The sequence below is a fragment of the Mesocricetus auratus genome, unplaced genomic scaffold (genome assembly GCF_017639785.1).
Source record: "Mesocricetus auratus isolate SY011 unplaced genomic scaffold, BCM_Maur_2.0 Super-Scaffold_100007, whole genome shotgun sequence".
In the NCBI taxonomy this organism is placed as follows: domain Eukaryota; kingdom Metazoa; phylum Chordata; class Mammalia; order Rodentia; family Cricetidae; genus Mesocricetus; species Mesocricetus auratus.
In genome coordinates, this window is record NW_024429191.1 from 62469706 (window position 1) to 62483225 (window position 13520).

Consider the following 13520-nt stretch of genomic DNA (forward strand, 5'->3'; position numbering starts at 1 on the left):
AAATAATGTATAACACAAAAGAAACATCTCTTATCTTTGTCTTAGATTACAAAGAATCAGTTCTTCTCAGTTCTGGGAGTTCAAGGCCAGCCTGGTCCACAGAGGAAGTTCCAGGACAGCCAGGGCTGTTACACAGAGAAACCCTGTCTAATAAAAAAAAAAAAAAAGAATTATGGGCATTCATTCATTGATTTAAGCTACATTTCCTTTTGATTGTTATCATCCTTTGTTTTCATTAAGCAAATAAGTTGCATTGGAATAGGAGGTTCAATAGCTTTCTATCTGTATGTCTAGGTTATTTATCAGAAGTGTTTTTCTCTTTAAAGACAGAAGCAATGAAATACAGTTTAAAATCTAATAAAGGAAGACAGGCCTGTATTCCCTCTGGAGATAGAAGCAGGAGAATGAAGAATTTGGGCTAGCTCAAGCTGTGAGTCTCAAAAGAAAAAGAAAATAGGAATGAAAGGATGAAAAGAAGTTGACTAATGGATCAGTGTTCTCTGACAATAAAAACTGCAAATATTATGTTATTTTATTATTTATTGTGCTTCATAGTAACAGCAGCAATGGGGAAGTTGAAGGTATTTGAGGGAGACAAATGCCTAAACATGCAGCAGGAAAAACTCAAGTCTGATATGATGTAATGGAGATACTGAAAAAATTTAACCAGAGCATAATGACATGGGGAAGAAAATAAGTAGCCAGGAAGTCTTTTGTAGCTGTAGGAGAATGAGGTGTGTAGGTTGTAAAGCAGAGTAACACAAGGTCAGAATTCTAGGACTAAGCAAAAAGTAGCTAAGTTATCCTGGTTTTCTGCCTTTAAGTAAAAAGGTCTTTAACATTTCTCCAGGTGTCTAGTTTTTCTGTATGGGTGTATATGCTTGTGTAAATAACATAATACACACACACACCTGTGTGTAGGTCTCATAGAAGAAGAAACTAAGGTGTAGGACTGCCTAAAATACAGCTAGGGACTGGAAGTGTTTGGGATTAGATAATAAGGGGGGAGGGGATCTGAAATGCCATGTGAAAACCCAAGTACACTGTCAAAACCCTGGTGTCCATGTGAAAATATCGTGGGCAATTTCCAGTATAAACACTGTCCTACATTATGCAATGTAATCTTGCCTTTCAACACCAGGACCAGTCTTATAAAGAGGCCTTCGTGAGGAGATTTCTGACCTTCTGGTGTGAGGTTCCATAAGGCTCTTAACTCTAGACAAACCTGAATGGTTGACCAGAGCAAAGGGACTGGTGTGCAGATAAGCCCTTTGTGCCTTTTATCTTACAACTGGAACCACAGCTTTTTGGCAAGGGGTTGGCTTTCTTGAATTCTGATCATCAATAGAGCTGCTAAGTAACTTACTGGAGACTGCCTCCCAAAGGCAAAGTGAAGACAGATAAGCAGAGATCAGTGGCCTCTCAGGTACAGTGCTAATCTTTCTTCTTCTTCTTTTTTTCTTTTACTTTTTGGTTTTCAAGACAGGGTTTCTTTGTATAGCTTTGGTTGTCCTGGAACTCACTCTGTAGACCATGCTGGCCTTGAACTCACAGATGCACCTGCCTCTGCCACCTGAGTGCTAGGACTAAAGGCTTGTGCCATCACTGACCAGTGCCAATCTATTTTTAATCAATGAAACACTAACTAATATCTATGTCTGGCCTTATTCTCAGAATTTTAAAGAGGGGAGCTAAATTGTAGGATGCTGTCTTTAATATTCACACAAAATTACAGTAGAATTAAAACACTGTATCTTGTGGCAGTAACCATTTTGCTGCTAGAATGCATAGGAAAAGAGATGAATGGACAACAGAGAAGAGCTAGTGTCTAAGAGAAAACGAGACTTTTAAGGTCTAAAAAGATGCAGAATGGTAAGTCTGAGAGCATGAGGAAAGGTATAAGAACAATTATAGAGGGGTTCAGTGGTTGAGAGCACTGACTGTTCTTGCAGAGGACCGGGTTCAATTGCCAGCACCCACATGGCAGATCACAAATGTCTGCAACTCCAGTTCCACGGGACTTGACACTCATGGCAAACATACCAATGCACATAAAAATAAAAAATAAAAATTAAGAACAATTATGACAAATTCTAAAGCCAGATCAGACTATGAATATTGGAGGTTACTGGAAAAAGGCATCTTGATTTTGTTTTATTTTATTCAGGGTTTCATTATGTAGCCCTGGCTGACCTAGAACCATTTATGCTGACTAGCCCGCCTTCAGACTTGTGGTGATTCTCCTGCTACTGCCTCCTGAGTGTTGGGATTAACAGTTTGTGTGACCACACCCAGCTAACATCTGGGTATTTTACCTACCAGGCTCCATTTCTATAAGGCACTTTCTTTCCTTCCCTTTTGTGGTATTGGGATTGAACCTGGGGCCTCAGGCATGCTACACAGATGTTCCACCACTGAACTCCAGCTCCAGGACTATAAAGATACTCTTTCCTTCTTTAATTCAGCTCAAGCCTGACCTGAAGATCGATATCTTAGAAATACAGGTGTTGGATACATTGGTATTCAAGAAGATACTCTGGCAGCAAACAGGAACAATAATGCTAAATACTAAACTTGTGTTGTCAAACTTCATAGTGAACAATGACCAGGTGTCCCTTTAACAAATTACATATTGTATATGTGTGTGTGTATAAATTGGGAAGCAATTAGTGGGAATCTGTTCTGATTTTCCACCTGTAGGACCTACAATTGAACTCAGGTCATCAAACTTAGTGGCAAGTGTCTTATTGACTGAGTCATTTTTTTTGGTTTTTCGAGACAGGGTTTCTCTGTATTGCTTTGGAGGCTGTCGGTCCAGCCTGGCCTCGAACTGACTGAGTCATCTTGCCTGCCTCTTTTCTTCTTTTAAAATGTCATTGTATATACTGATTGCATATATTCTTATATACAAGTATATGTTGTATTGAGAATGCAATTTTGTGTGTGTGTGGGTGGGTATGAACATGACTTGGTACTGATGTGGAGGTCAGATAACTTGTGGGAGGCTGTTCTCATTCTATTTTCCAACATGTGGGACCTGGAGATCTAACTTAGGTCATCATGATTAGTGCCAAGTACCTTCACAGGTTGAGCACCCTTGCTTAGGATCAGTTCAGTGTGTGTGTGTGTGTGTGTGTGTGTGTGTGTTTTCTGAGACAGGGTTTCTCTCTGTAGCTGTGGCTGTTCTGGAACTCACTTTGTAGGTCAGACTGGCTTTGAACTCACAGAGATCCACCTGCCTCTGCCTCCCTAGTGCTGGGATTTAAGGCTTGTAACATCCTGTACAGCCCCCCCCCTTAAACTTGCAGTTATTTATGCTGAATTTGTTCTTGTGCCGTAACTTTTTGTCTCTTCAGTTTCTTCTGGAGAATCCTTTTCTTCTGTGCACCCTCCTTTTCTGGCTTTGGAACAGTTTTTCATTTCAGTGAGGATTATGGCGGGGGAGCACATGTGTGGGCTAATTTGGTCATGAGCTCTGTAAGTTTGCCAGCACATCTTAAAGTGCTTTGTTCACCTGGATATGTTCAATGACTATAGATCCTACATCTAAACCCTTCAGTTCATGCTCTCTGCATTTTTTAAGCATGCAGAAAAAACTTACTCTTTTTGAGCCACAGACCCTGTGTCCTGGCCCACTGTTTGGCTTGGACAATCTGACTCCACCATTATATAATAGAAAGGGACACATTACTTTTTTAAAGTGACATGTTTTAGACACTCAGTGGTTTTTGGACTATGTATATCCTTGATGGTCTGGACAGTTTCACTTTGTTAAAGTGAACACGAGGATTTGAACCTCTTGATTAGCATGATTTTGTAGGGTTTTCTGGGTCAAGAAAGTAGTGAACCATTTTCATAGGTCACTCAGGCCACTTACAGGAAGAGCTGACTTCCTCTTTACACAATCTTTTTTTTTAATTTTTAAAAAATTGTATGAGTATTTTTCCTGGACGTTTATTGTGAACCACATGTGTGCCTGGGGCCTGAAGAGTCAGAAGAGGGTGTCAGGTCCCCTGAAACTGTAATTTTAGAATGTGGGCTACCCATTTGGGTACTAGGGATTGAACCTAGGTCCTCTGAAGAGTCATAAGAGGGTGTCAGGTCCCCTGGAACTGTACTTTTAGACTGTGGGCTACCCATGTGGGTACTAGGGATTGAACCTAGGTCCTCTGAAGAGTCAGAAGAAGCTGTCAGGTCCCCTGGAACTGTAATTATAGATTGTGAGCTACCATGTGGGTACTAGGGATTGAACCTAGGTCCTCTGGAAGAGTGGTCAGTGCTGTTGAGCCATCTCTCCAGCCACTAAATGACTTTCTTGAAAAATTTGGAGACCTTGTGTTATGTCTTTTAGGGTAGTTATAACAAAATACCACATCACAGAAACAATATAGAATTCTTCACATTTAGCCGGGCGTTGGTGGCGCACGCCTTTAGTCCCAGCACTCGGGAGGCAGAGGCAGGTGGATCTCTGTGAGTTCGAGACCAGCCTGGTCTACAGAGCGAGTTCCAGGACAGCCTCCAAAGCCACAGAGAAACCCTTTCTCAAAAAAACCAAAAAAAAAAAAAAAAAAAAGAATTCTTCACATTTTTGGAGGCTGTAAGTCCTTGATTAAAATGTTGGCAGTATTAATTTTCTTTTTAAAGATTTATTTATTTACTTGTTATGAATACAACATCCTATCTCCATATATGTCTGCAGGCCAGAAGAGGACACTAGATTTCGTTATAGGTGGTTTTGAGCCACCATGTGGTTGCTGGGAATTGAACTCAGGACCTCTGGAAGAGCAGTCAGTGCTCTTAACCTCTGAGCCATCTCTCCAGCCGGCAGTATTAATTTTTTTCTGAAAATTTTCTCTTAGGCTTGCCAATCATTGTCATTTTCCTGTTTTCAGAGAATCTCCTATGCTATCTGTATCTTAATATTCATTTGTTTAACTTTACTTATTTTACTAGGGTCTACCCTAAATGATCTTGTTTTAACTTAATAATATCCTTAAAGACCCCACCTTCACCCCCCCCACAATCTTGAGGTACTGTATAGATTAGGACTTCAGCATTGGGCTTTAGGGATGTAATTCAGCCCACAAAAGACCTCCAGTTTCAGTTTCTGTGTGTACTCATCCCCTTCTCTTCACCTGTTAGTCTTGTATGGTATGTTTTCTCCACCCTTTGGCTTTCTTCCTCCACCTCTTACAGGCATAAGGCTTGTGTGGCAAGAATTCATGGAGACCAGCTCTAAAAAGCCTATGGTAGAATGGGCAGGTCTTGGCATGCCCCAAACAGCACAACACTTAGGAGTTCTGGTTCCAGGAACAGAAACAGTCTTTTGCCAGTTCTATGCTCCATGTCTGTGTCTTATGACTTGATAACAGATTCTTTGGAAATGGTCATGGGCTATCCTCATTCTTGGTTTTTTTTTCCCCCTGTAGCTTTTTGTGTTTTGTGTCCTTCAGTCTCCTAAGGCCAAGCTATGCACAAACTTGAAGGCCCAATTCTCCTGCATCTGCCTTGGAAGTGTACTCTTTTGTATAGCTCTTTCATTAGGGTATTCCTTGAGTAGTTCACTTAAATTTTTTTTTTACTGTGTGTGTGTGTGTGTGTGTGTGTGTGTGTGTGTGTGTGTATTTGTATGCCAGTTGTACTTGTGAACTCTGTTCAGTTTTCTCCTTCAATCACATGGGTTCTAAGGACAATACTTTGGTCCTCAGGTCTGATAGTAAATTCCTTTACCTGCTGAGCCATCTCAAGGCCTTCCCTGAGAGCTGGACTATTTGAATATTTCACTTGAGGATGGAACCCAGGGTCTTGCATTTGTGAGACAAGCAGTTACATCCCACAGTCCTGAAGTTTAGAGGGCAAATCCCTTATTGTGACATCCCTAAAGCTGGCAAACACCAGCATCATTAAGAATCCTAGGGAAAAAGATTGTACCATTTAAAAGTAAAAAGAACAAGAGGCAATTTAAAGGTTTTTAAAATTCCTCCCTTGGTCTCTTCTTCATGCCAGCTTCAGAGAGTACTACTATGAAGAGGCAAAGCTTCCCAGATCATTCTTAGTAAGTCAAACATCTTGTTAAACCAGAAAGTCTTGCTCAATTATCTTTTTTTAAAGCTCCGCGTTTCCTTTGTTCAGCTGACATTTATCCCAATGACACAGTTACTGTTAAAATATAGGTCACTGTTTTGTAAAATTCGCTAATTCTCCAATTTGTTTCCAATCCTTATTACTTTAAAAGCGAGCGGGTAAATTCTTGGAGAAGCTGCCACCTAATGGTAATGAGGGATCCCATTGTTCCTGTTGACCAATCTTAATATCTTCCTGTCTTCGCTTCCATTCAAGAATTTGTTTCCTGGGGTGTGGCTTTCTACCCTTTTCACTTTTTGCCCTCTGGCATTGAAATACTCTTCTGGCCAAGATGTTCTTTGCACTTTTCCTGGCCTTCATCACAGGCTTGTGTAAGGACTGGGAAAAGAACTCTGGGTACTCTTCTTGCAATAGGTTAGAACTCACCCCATTCTTGTCAAATGGATTTCCCGTCATTGTCACTGCACCTACGCTCAATGGCTATATTGTGTTGGGAATTCCTCCAGTTACCATTAATTAACAATACACACTGCCATGAAAGTCTTGCTGTGAAGTGGCAGAACTAGAGTAATTTGTTGGCAACCCCAGTAAAAGATGGAAGGCAATCTAAGAAGTCAGGACTCAGTGGCACTTAACGGTTGAAGGCAGGCATGAGACTGCTGTCCTTTGTACCGGGTCTTGCCCAGCAAACTTTCTTTACTAACACTTCTCTTCAGGACTCCAGGATCCACCAACAGCTCCTTTGAGGCAGGCTGGGGGGTGGTGATGGGTTAGTTGCACTGGTTAGCTTGTACTAACCTGAAGGCAATGGATGGTCATGATACCGACCTCATTAATGTCAGGATTAGCAATGCCATGGTCCATCCAGACAGGCCGGTACATCGCCTACCGCACCACTTGGCCCCACTGGGTTCTGGGTTCCCTTCCCGCGCTACTCGCCACAGATCCTTGCTGGGAGGTTCGAGAGGAACCATTTCATTCACTCCGCTCTCTGCCGGGAGGTGGAGCCATTGGGCTGGCCCCAAACCCTCCCAGGCAGAAGGGGCAACCACCACGTCCCGGACCCGCCCGCCCTCGCACCGCTCGGCCCCGAATGGCAGAGCGGCGCTCGGACCATCGGCATCGCCTCACATCGCCCCGCCCCGCGCCGCGCGCCCATTGGCTGACGCCGGCCGGAGCCCGCGCCTCGCCCCCTTCCTCCGGCACCCCGACCGCGCGTCTGCCCGGAGCGGGGTCGGAGGTCAACGGCCTGGAGTAACCCCGGACGCGCGCGTACCTCATGGGGCTGGGCGGCTGAGGTGGGCGGCCAGGAGGGGGCGGGCCAGGGGCGGGGCAGACCGCAGAAGCCCCGCCCTCCTCGGCCCGGGTGCCCGGCCGGCCTGCCGAGCGCCTGTCAGCCATCGCGGAGCCGCCGGCGTCGCCTCCCGCCCAGCACACCTCGGCGCAGGGGTTCCGCGACCGCCGGTCGGTGCGTGCCGCCAGTGTGAGGTGAGGGAAGGGCCGCAGCGCCACCCGGAGCGGCCCGGGCCGGGGAGGGGCAGCCGGCAGGGGGCGGCCTCAGCCTTCGACCGCCAGCCCGCACGCGGTGGGGCTCCATCCTATGCAGACCCCGGGCCGGGCAGCCGAGTCCTGCCCTCAGCTCCGCGGCCTCTAGGTCCCCTCCCCCGAGCTCCGCGTGGAGGACTCTGGGGTCCGGGGCTGGCGGGCTGAGACCCCGGAACCTGGGAGGAGTGCCGCCCAGGGCCCTTAGGGAGGACCCAGTGTGTCCGCCCGCCCGGTGCTTGCTGCCACTCGCCGGACTGAAGCTTTGCGTCGGACCCTGGCCTCCGAGAGAGCGAGAGAAGAGCACGTGGGAGGCGGGTGTTGAGGGCCGGGTCTGGTTGCATGGAAAGTCTTGTTCCTCTCTTGTGGAGAGGTGTGGGGCGCAGAGGCGCGGGCTGCTGTGGCTCTCACTGCGCCTTTGTATCGCGGGGAGAGCCCAGGCCAGGCGGGCTGTCCCTTTGCCAGTTCCTGCTCGCAGAATCTGAGGGTTTCTATGAGGGAAGCAAGTAGTAAAAGCGTACTCGCCAGTTCTTAACTCTCCCCTTGGCGTTCGTCTTGCTGGTTTAGAGCAGCTGTTGGAGATAGGACATAAGAAGGTGATAGGAAGCTGAAGATTTTAGAGGAAAATGTGCGTGGAGATTCTGCCCACGGCTGAGCCAGTATTTTTGGATTTGAGTATCCGGCAAGTGGACACTTGCAATCAGCTTTAAAAATCAGAGCTTCATGTAGGCCTTGTAGGGTTTATAAAAGCATATAGGATTATAACACCTCAGGGGACATAATTTTAGATGGTTTTGCTGGGAAATTTAAGACAAATCAAACGACTCTAGGATTTCCTGATTCCAAGTTTACATAAAATGTTTCAGAAACTTCCCAATGTGTAGAATAAATCTAATGACCTGGCCTTCACTCTCAGAAGTTGATTTCTCTTGACTTTTCTGTTTCATTTTTTCCCTTTAATCCTACAATTCAGGCTGGGTAGTATGCTTTCCTTGGCTACATAGTTTCCTCTCTCTTAGGGGATAGGAATACCCTAATTGGTTGCTTCATGAATGGGGATGCCCTTGACATCTGTCTTGGGGATTTCTGTGCTTACTTGACAAGCACTTGCTGGGGAAGCATTGTTGTCTTGAGAACAGGATCGCAGCGTAGGTAGTAGGTGTCTGCAGCAAAGTAGCAAGTCTCTTCCCACTTCTTTGGCTTCTATTGCATTATTTCTAAATACTACTTAAGCCTTAAGATGAGTATTGGTGTGACCCCAATAATGACTAAAAAACCACTGGGGCTGTGAAAGACATCAACAATAAAATACTAATTTCCGAAGCTGCCTGTGTTTATTAGTGTTGTAGAGGTTTTGGTTATGTTTTACCGAAGTAGAATAGAAATACGTCAAAGGTAAGATTAAATTGTTTTTAAAATGGGAGGAAAAGTTAGGAAATAGTGAGCTTTTCACTTAATGAATTTGTACATCAGATCATAACTAATATCAAAGAACTGTAATTGTGAAAGCTAGCCTTGGAGAACTCTAAAGTGCTGTGAACAAGTTCAGGTGTAGAGCACTTTTCAGTTAATGAGTAGGAAAATTTTACCTGTCACACAGACTGGTTTAACTGGTCTGAAGCTAGTGTTTTGTCTTGTTTGGAGGGTCTGCATGTGTTCATCCTTGAACTCGGAATCCTCCTGCCTCAGTGTCCCAAGTGCTAAGCATATATCACCATACTGTTCTACGTTTTCCCTTTCTCTCTCTCTTCCCTCTTCTCTTCCCCCTTCCCCTCCCTCTCTCTCTTTAGGTAGGATTTCTTTATGTAGTGTGTAGCCCTGGCTGTCCTGGAACTCACTCTGTAGACCACGCTGTCCTCAAACTCAGAGATCTGCCTGCCTCTTCCTCCCAAGTGCTGAGATTAAAGGCCACACTCGGCTTTTCTGTTGTTCTTTTTTCTTCTTGTTTTACATTTATTTGTTTTCTGTGTGTATGTGCTTATGCGTGGTCACGAAGGTGCTGAAGTGCGTGTGTGGAGGTCAGAGGACAACCTTCCGGAGTGCGTCCTTAGGTTTGAACTCAGGTTCTCAGGCACCACAGTGCTTTCACCCACAGTCATCCTCCCTACCCTTTTAAAAAACAAACCAAAAGCTTGTATCTACTTATTTTTTTGTGGGAAGCCTAAGCATGTCATGTGGAGGTCAGAAGACAGACTGAAATCTGTTTTCTCCTTCTATGTCATGTGAGCCTTGGGGACTGAACTCAGATCATCAACTCAGCAACAATCCCCTTTACCAGCTGAGCTACCTCCTGGGACTACAGGTGTGCACCGCCATACATGCTTTACTTTTTTGCAGTTATTTGTGTGCTTGTCTGTGTGAGTGTGCTCATGTGTGCTTGTGTGTGCTCGTGAGTGCACTTACATGAGGTCAGAAGACAATTTACAAGAGTTGGTTCTCTTCTACCATGTGGGTTCCTGGCAAGTACCTTTATGTGCTGAGCTGTCTCTGACCTTCTCTCCTTTTTTTTTTTTTTTAATGTAGTGCTGGGGATTGAACGTAGGGCTTTGTGGATTCCAAGCAGGCACTTCATCAGTTCAAAATCCTTAGCCCCATTGCACCTTTCTTTAAAATTAAGGCATTTCCAACCTACAGCCCCTGGGCCACATGAGTCTCAGGGTATCTGTGAATAGGACCAAGATACTTGCAGATGACATTTTAGAATGTCTAAAAATCGGGTATTCCTTTTTTTTTTTTGTTAGTTTGTTTTTGTTTTGGTCTTTTTTTATGCTGGTTAATACCTTAACTATTGAATGAGGAAACAAAAAAAATTGTGTAATAATACAGCCAAATTTAATGTTTCTGCTTGGGAGAGAAAGGCTATTTTCAGCAATTTAGAAAAAGACTATTTTATAAGTTTTCATCATTATTGAACTTTTTTTTTTTTTTAATTTGAGACAGGGTTTCTCTGTACTGTTTTGGAGGCTGTCCTGGAACTCGCTCTGTAGACCAGGCTGGCCTTGAACTCACAGAGATCCTCCTGCCTCTGCATCCAGAGTACTGGGATTAAAGCCAAATGCCACCAAAAGTTAAAGCCCTAACTTTAAAAAAAAATAATTTATATGTGTATATGGTACAGGAGGGAGCAAGCTCAGGTCAGAAGACAAATTTGGAGAGTTTTCTCATTCCCTTGTTGTCGCCAAAGATCAAACTCAAGTGGCCAGGCTGGCTCTTGAAATTTGTCTGCTAGGTGAGCCATCTCACCACTCTCAGCATGTTCTTAAAGATTAATAACTGTAGAAGCCGTACATCCAGCATCTTTCCATACATTTAAATCAATAGGCTTATGAAGAAGTGAGTAAACACTGAAGCCTCCTTGACTGAAAAGAAAAATCTTAATCACTGTTGAGGGGATTACCATTTGAAGGTAGTCCTCATTGATCATCCACTTTAACAGATTCCCATTTAAGTAGTTTGTTTTTAATTTCTGAGACTTCAGTGAGAATTCGAAGCTTTACTTGAATGTAATGGTTCATTTGTCATGATAAAAATAAAACTTAACTGTAGGTTTACAAGGATGTTGCACTTGCATGAATACTGCATCTGATCTGGCATAAGCGCTTACAAGTTTAGCCAGTTAATCTTCGTGATTGGGTTCTCTTACCAGTTTGACACTTATTCAAGTTGCCATTACGCCATCTGGTTTTGGGATGTTTAAGGAGACAGGTGAGAAGTAGTTTCACAGTAAGGGATTTTGTTAGGTGCTGTGGCCCTTGTCTGTAATCGCAGAACTCAGGAGGCAGAAACAGGAGGACTTCCCTGAGTTTGAGACCAGTGTGGTGTACATAGCAGGTTCCCAGGTGAGCCTTGGACTGCATAGGAAGAAACCTTTCTCAGAAAAAGTAAAAATTGAAACCCAAGGGAATGTTAATCCATATACCTAAAAGTTGATGGCCTCAATTGAGGCCACCTTCCAGTGTTGTTCTTTGAGACATCTTCATTCCACCCTTCCAGCATTCTGTTCTGAGTCTTCCTTAACGTGAGGAACTACAAAAATAGTCACTATTCCATAACACTGGGGATTGGAGTCACATGGCCATATGTACAAGTTATAAAGAGGTCATTTTATAATTCGTCTATATAAATAATTTTCTTTGACATGGTAACAAAAGTTTGAAAATTTTGAATGAACTTGTTAAATTTGAAGAATAGACCTATCTGTGCAGTGGTGGCACATGCCTTAAATCCCTGCACTTGGGAGACAGAAATGGAGGATCTGAGTTTGAGGTCAGCCTGATCTACAGGGAGATTTCCACTAAAAAATAAAAAGAGTCATTTACACTGGAAAACATACAGTACTGTTTCCATTGTCTAAATGTTCAAGATAAGGGGTCATAGCATCTTGGATTAATAGGAAAGCTGGCTACTAAGTTTATTTTAAAATCTTCAGTTAATGATGCATATACAAGTTAATTTCAATATTTAAGTACAAAAGAGTAAAGCAATGTTTATCCTCCTGTCTTTGTTTTATAGCCACCTTGTTACCCATACCAGGAACAGTGTTTTTAATTTCTTTTTTTTTTTTTTTCTTTTTTTCTTTTTGGTTTTTTCGAGACAGGGTTTCTCTGTGGCTTTGGAGGCTGTCCTGGAACTCGCTTGGTAGTCCAGGCTGGTCTCGAACTCACAGAGATCCGCCTGCCTCTGCCTCCCGAGTGCTGGGATTAAAGGCGTGCGCCACCAACGCCCGGCTTGTTTTTAATTTCTTTCTTTCTCTTTTTTTCTTTTTTCGTTGTTGTTTTGTTTTCTGAGACAGGGTTTCTCTATGTAGCCATGGTTATCCTGGAACTCTGTAGCTCAGGCTGGTCTTGAACTCATGAAGATCTGCCTGCCTCTGGCACCCTAGTGCTGGGATTAAAGTTGTGCAGCCCCTCTCCCCTTTAATTTCTTACTAGTTATGAAATAGTTTATTGACTTGTTCTTTGTGACATCTTACAAGCTGGCTTAGAACTCCCTCTTTAGGTCAGGCTGACCTTGAATTCAACAATCCCCTTGTCTCTTTTGTGTTGGGATTAGAAACTCCTGATACTTCACCCAGGTTGTTTGCTTATTTTCAGACATGGTTTTACCCAGTTTACTGATGGCTCCCAACTTACATTGTAGCCATTATAGCCAAGGGGCTGTGATAGCTGCCTTTTCTGCCTCTTCCTCTAAGTAGTGAGGTTGTAAGTTTGTACCTCCAAGCCTGGGTACATATACATGTTATATATGTATTTGATTTAGATGAAGTTTTTTATGTAGCCTTGGCTGGCCTAGAACTCAGAGTTCTACCTGCCTCTGCCTTCCAAGTGATGGGATTAAATGTGTGCAAATGCTATACATCCCTTAATGTCTAGAAATTATGTGGGGTTTGGGAATTGAACACACCTTATGGGAAGTTCTTTTTTTTTTTTTTTTTTTTTTTTTTTTTTTTGGTTTTTACGAGACAGGGTTTCTCTGTATTGTTTTGGAGGCTGTCAGTCCAGCCTGGCCTCGAACTCACAGAGATCCGCCTGCCTCTGCCTCCCGAGTGCTGGGACTAAAGGCGTGCGCCACCAACGCCTGGCTTATGGCAAGTTCTTATCTTCCTCCATCCCATTTATTGAATCCAGGGCATCATACACTCTGCCACATTACTAACTCCTTGCTTATAGTTTAAAAAAGTTACACGGTCTATAAAGTTTCTAAAATCCTAAGCATTTCTACTTAGGTTTCTCTTGGTAGATAATATTTGTGATATGTAGTTTTGTGTGTGAGTAACATGCTTGTCTTATTGCATCTTGATTTTTCACAACTGTTAAACCTTTCTTATTGATATCTTAGGATAGATATTGAAGATTTGGCTCTCAATCTATTGCTTACCTTCATGGTTCATCTTT

General features: G+C 43.5%; 1 protein-coding gene across 4 annotated transcripts in view; it reads left to right on the top strand.

Moving 5' to 3' along the window:
* Acaca (acetyl-CoA carboxylase alpha) overlaps positions 1 to 13520 on the top strand; it is a 267912-nt gene that overhangs the window by 44971 nt on the left and 209421 nt on the right. The window contains exon 1 of one of the 4 annotated variants that reach the window (XM_013118317.3): positions 7424 to 7572. The exons of 2 other annotated variants lie outside the window; for them this stretch is intronic. The gene's annotated coding sequence lies outside the window, so the exon portion shown is untranslated. Of the gene's footprint in view, positions 1 to 7423; positions 7573 to 13520 lie in introns of those variants that run through there. One more of the 4 variants, XM_013118313.3, reaches the window with a different exon arrangement.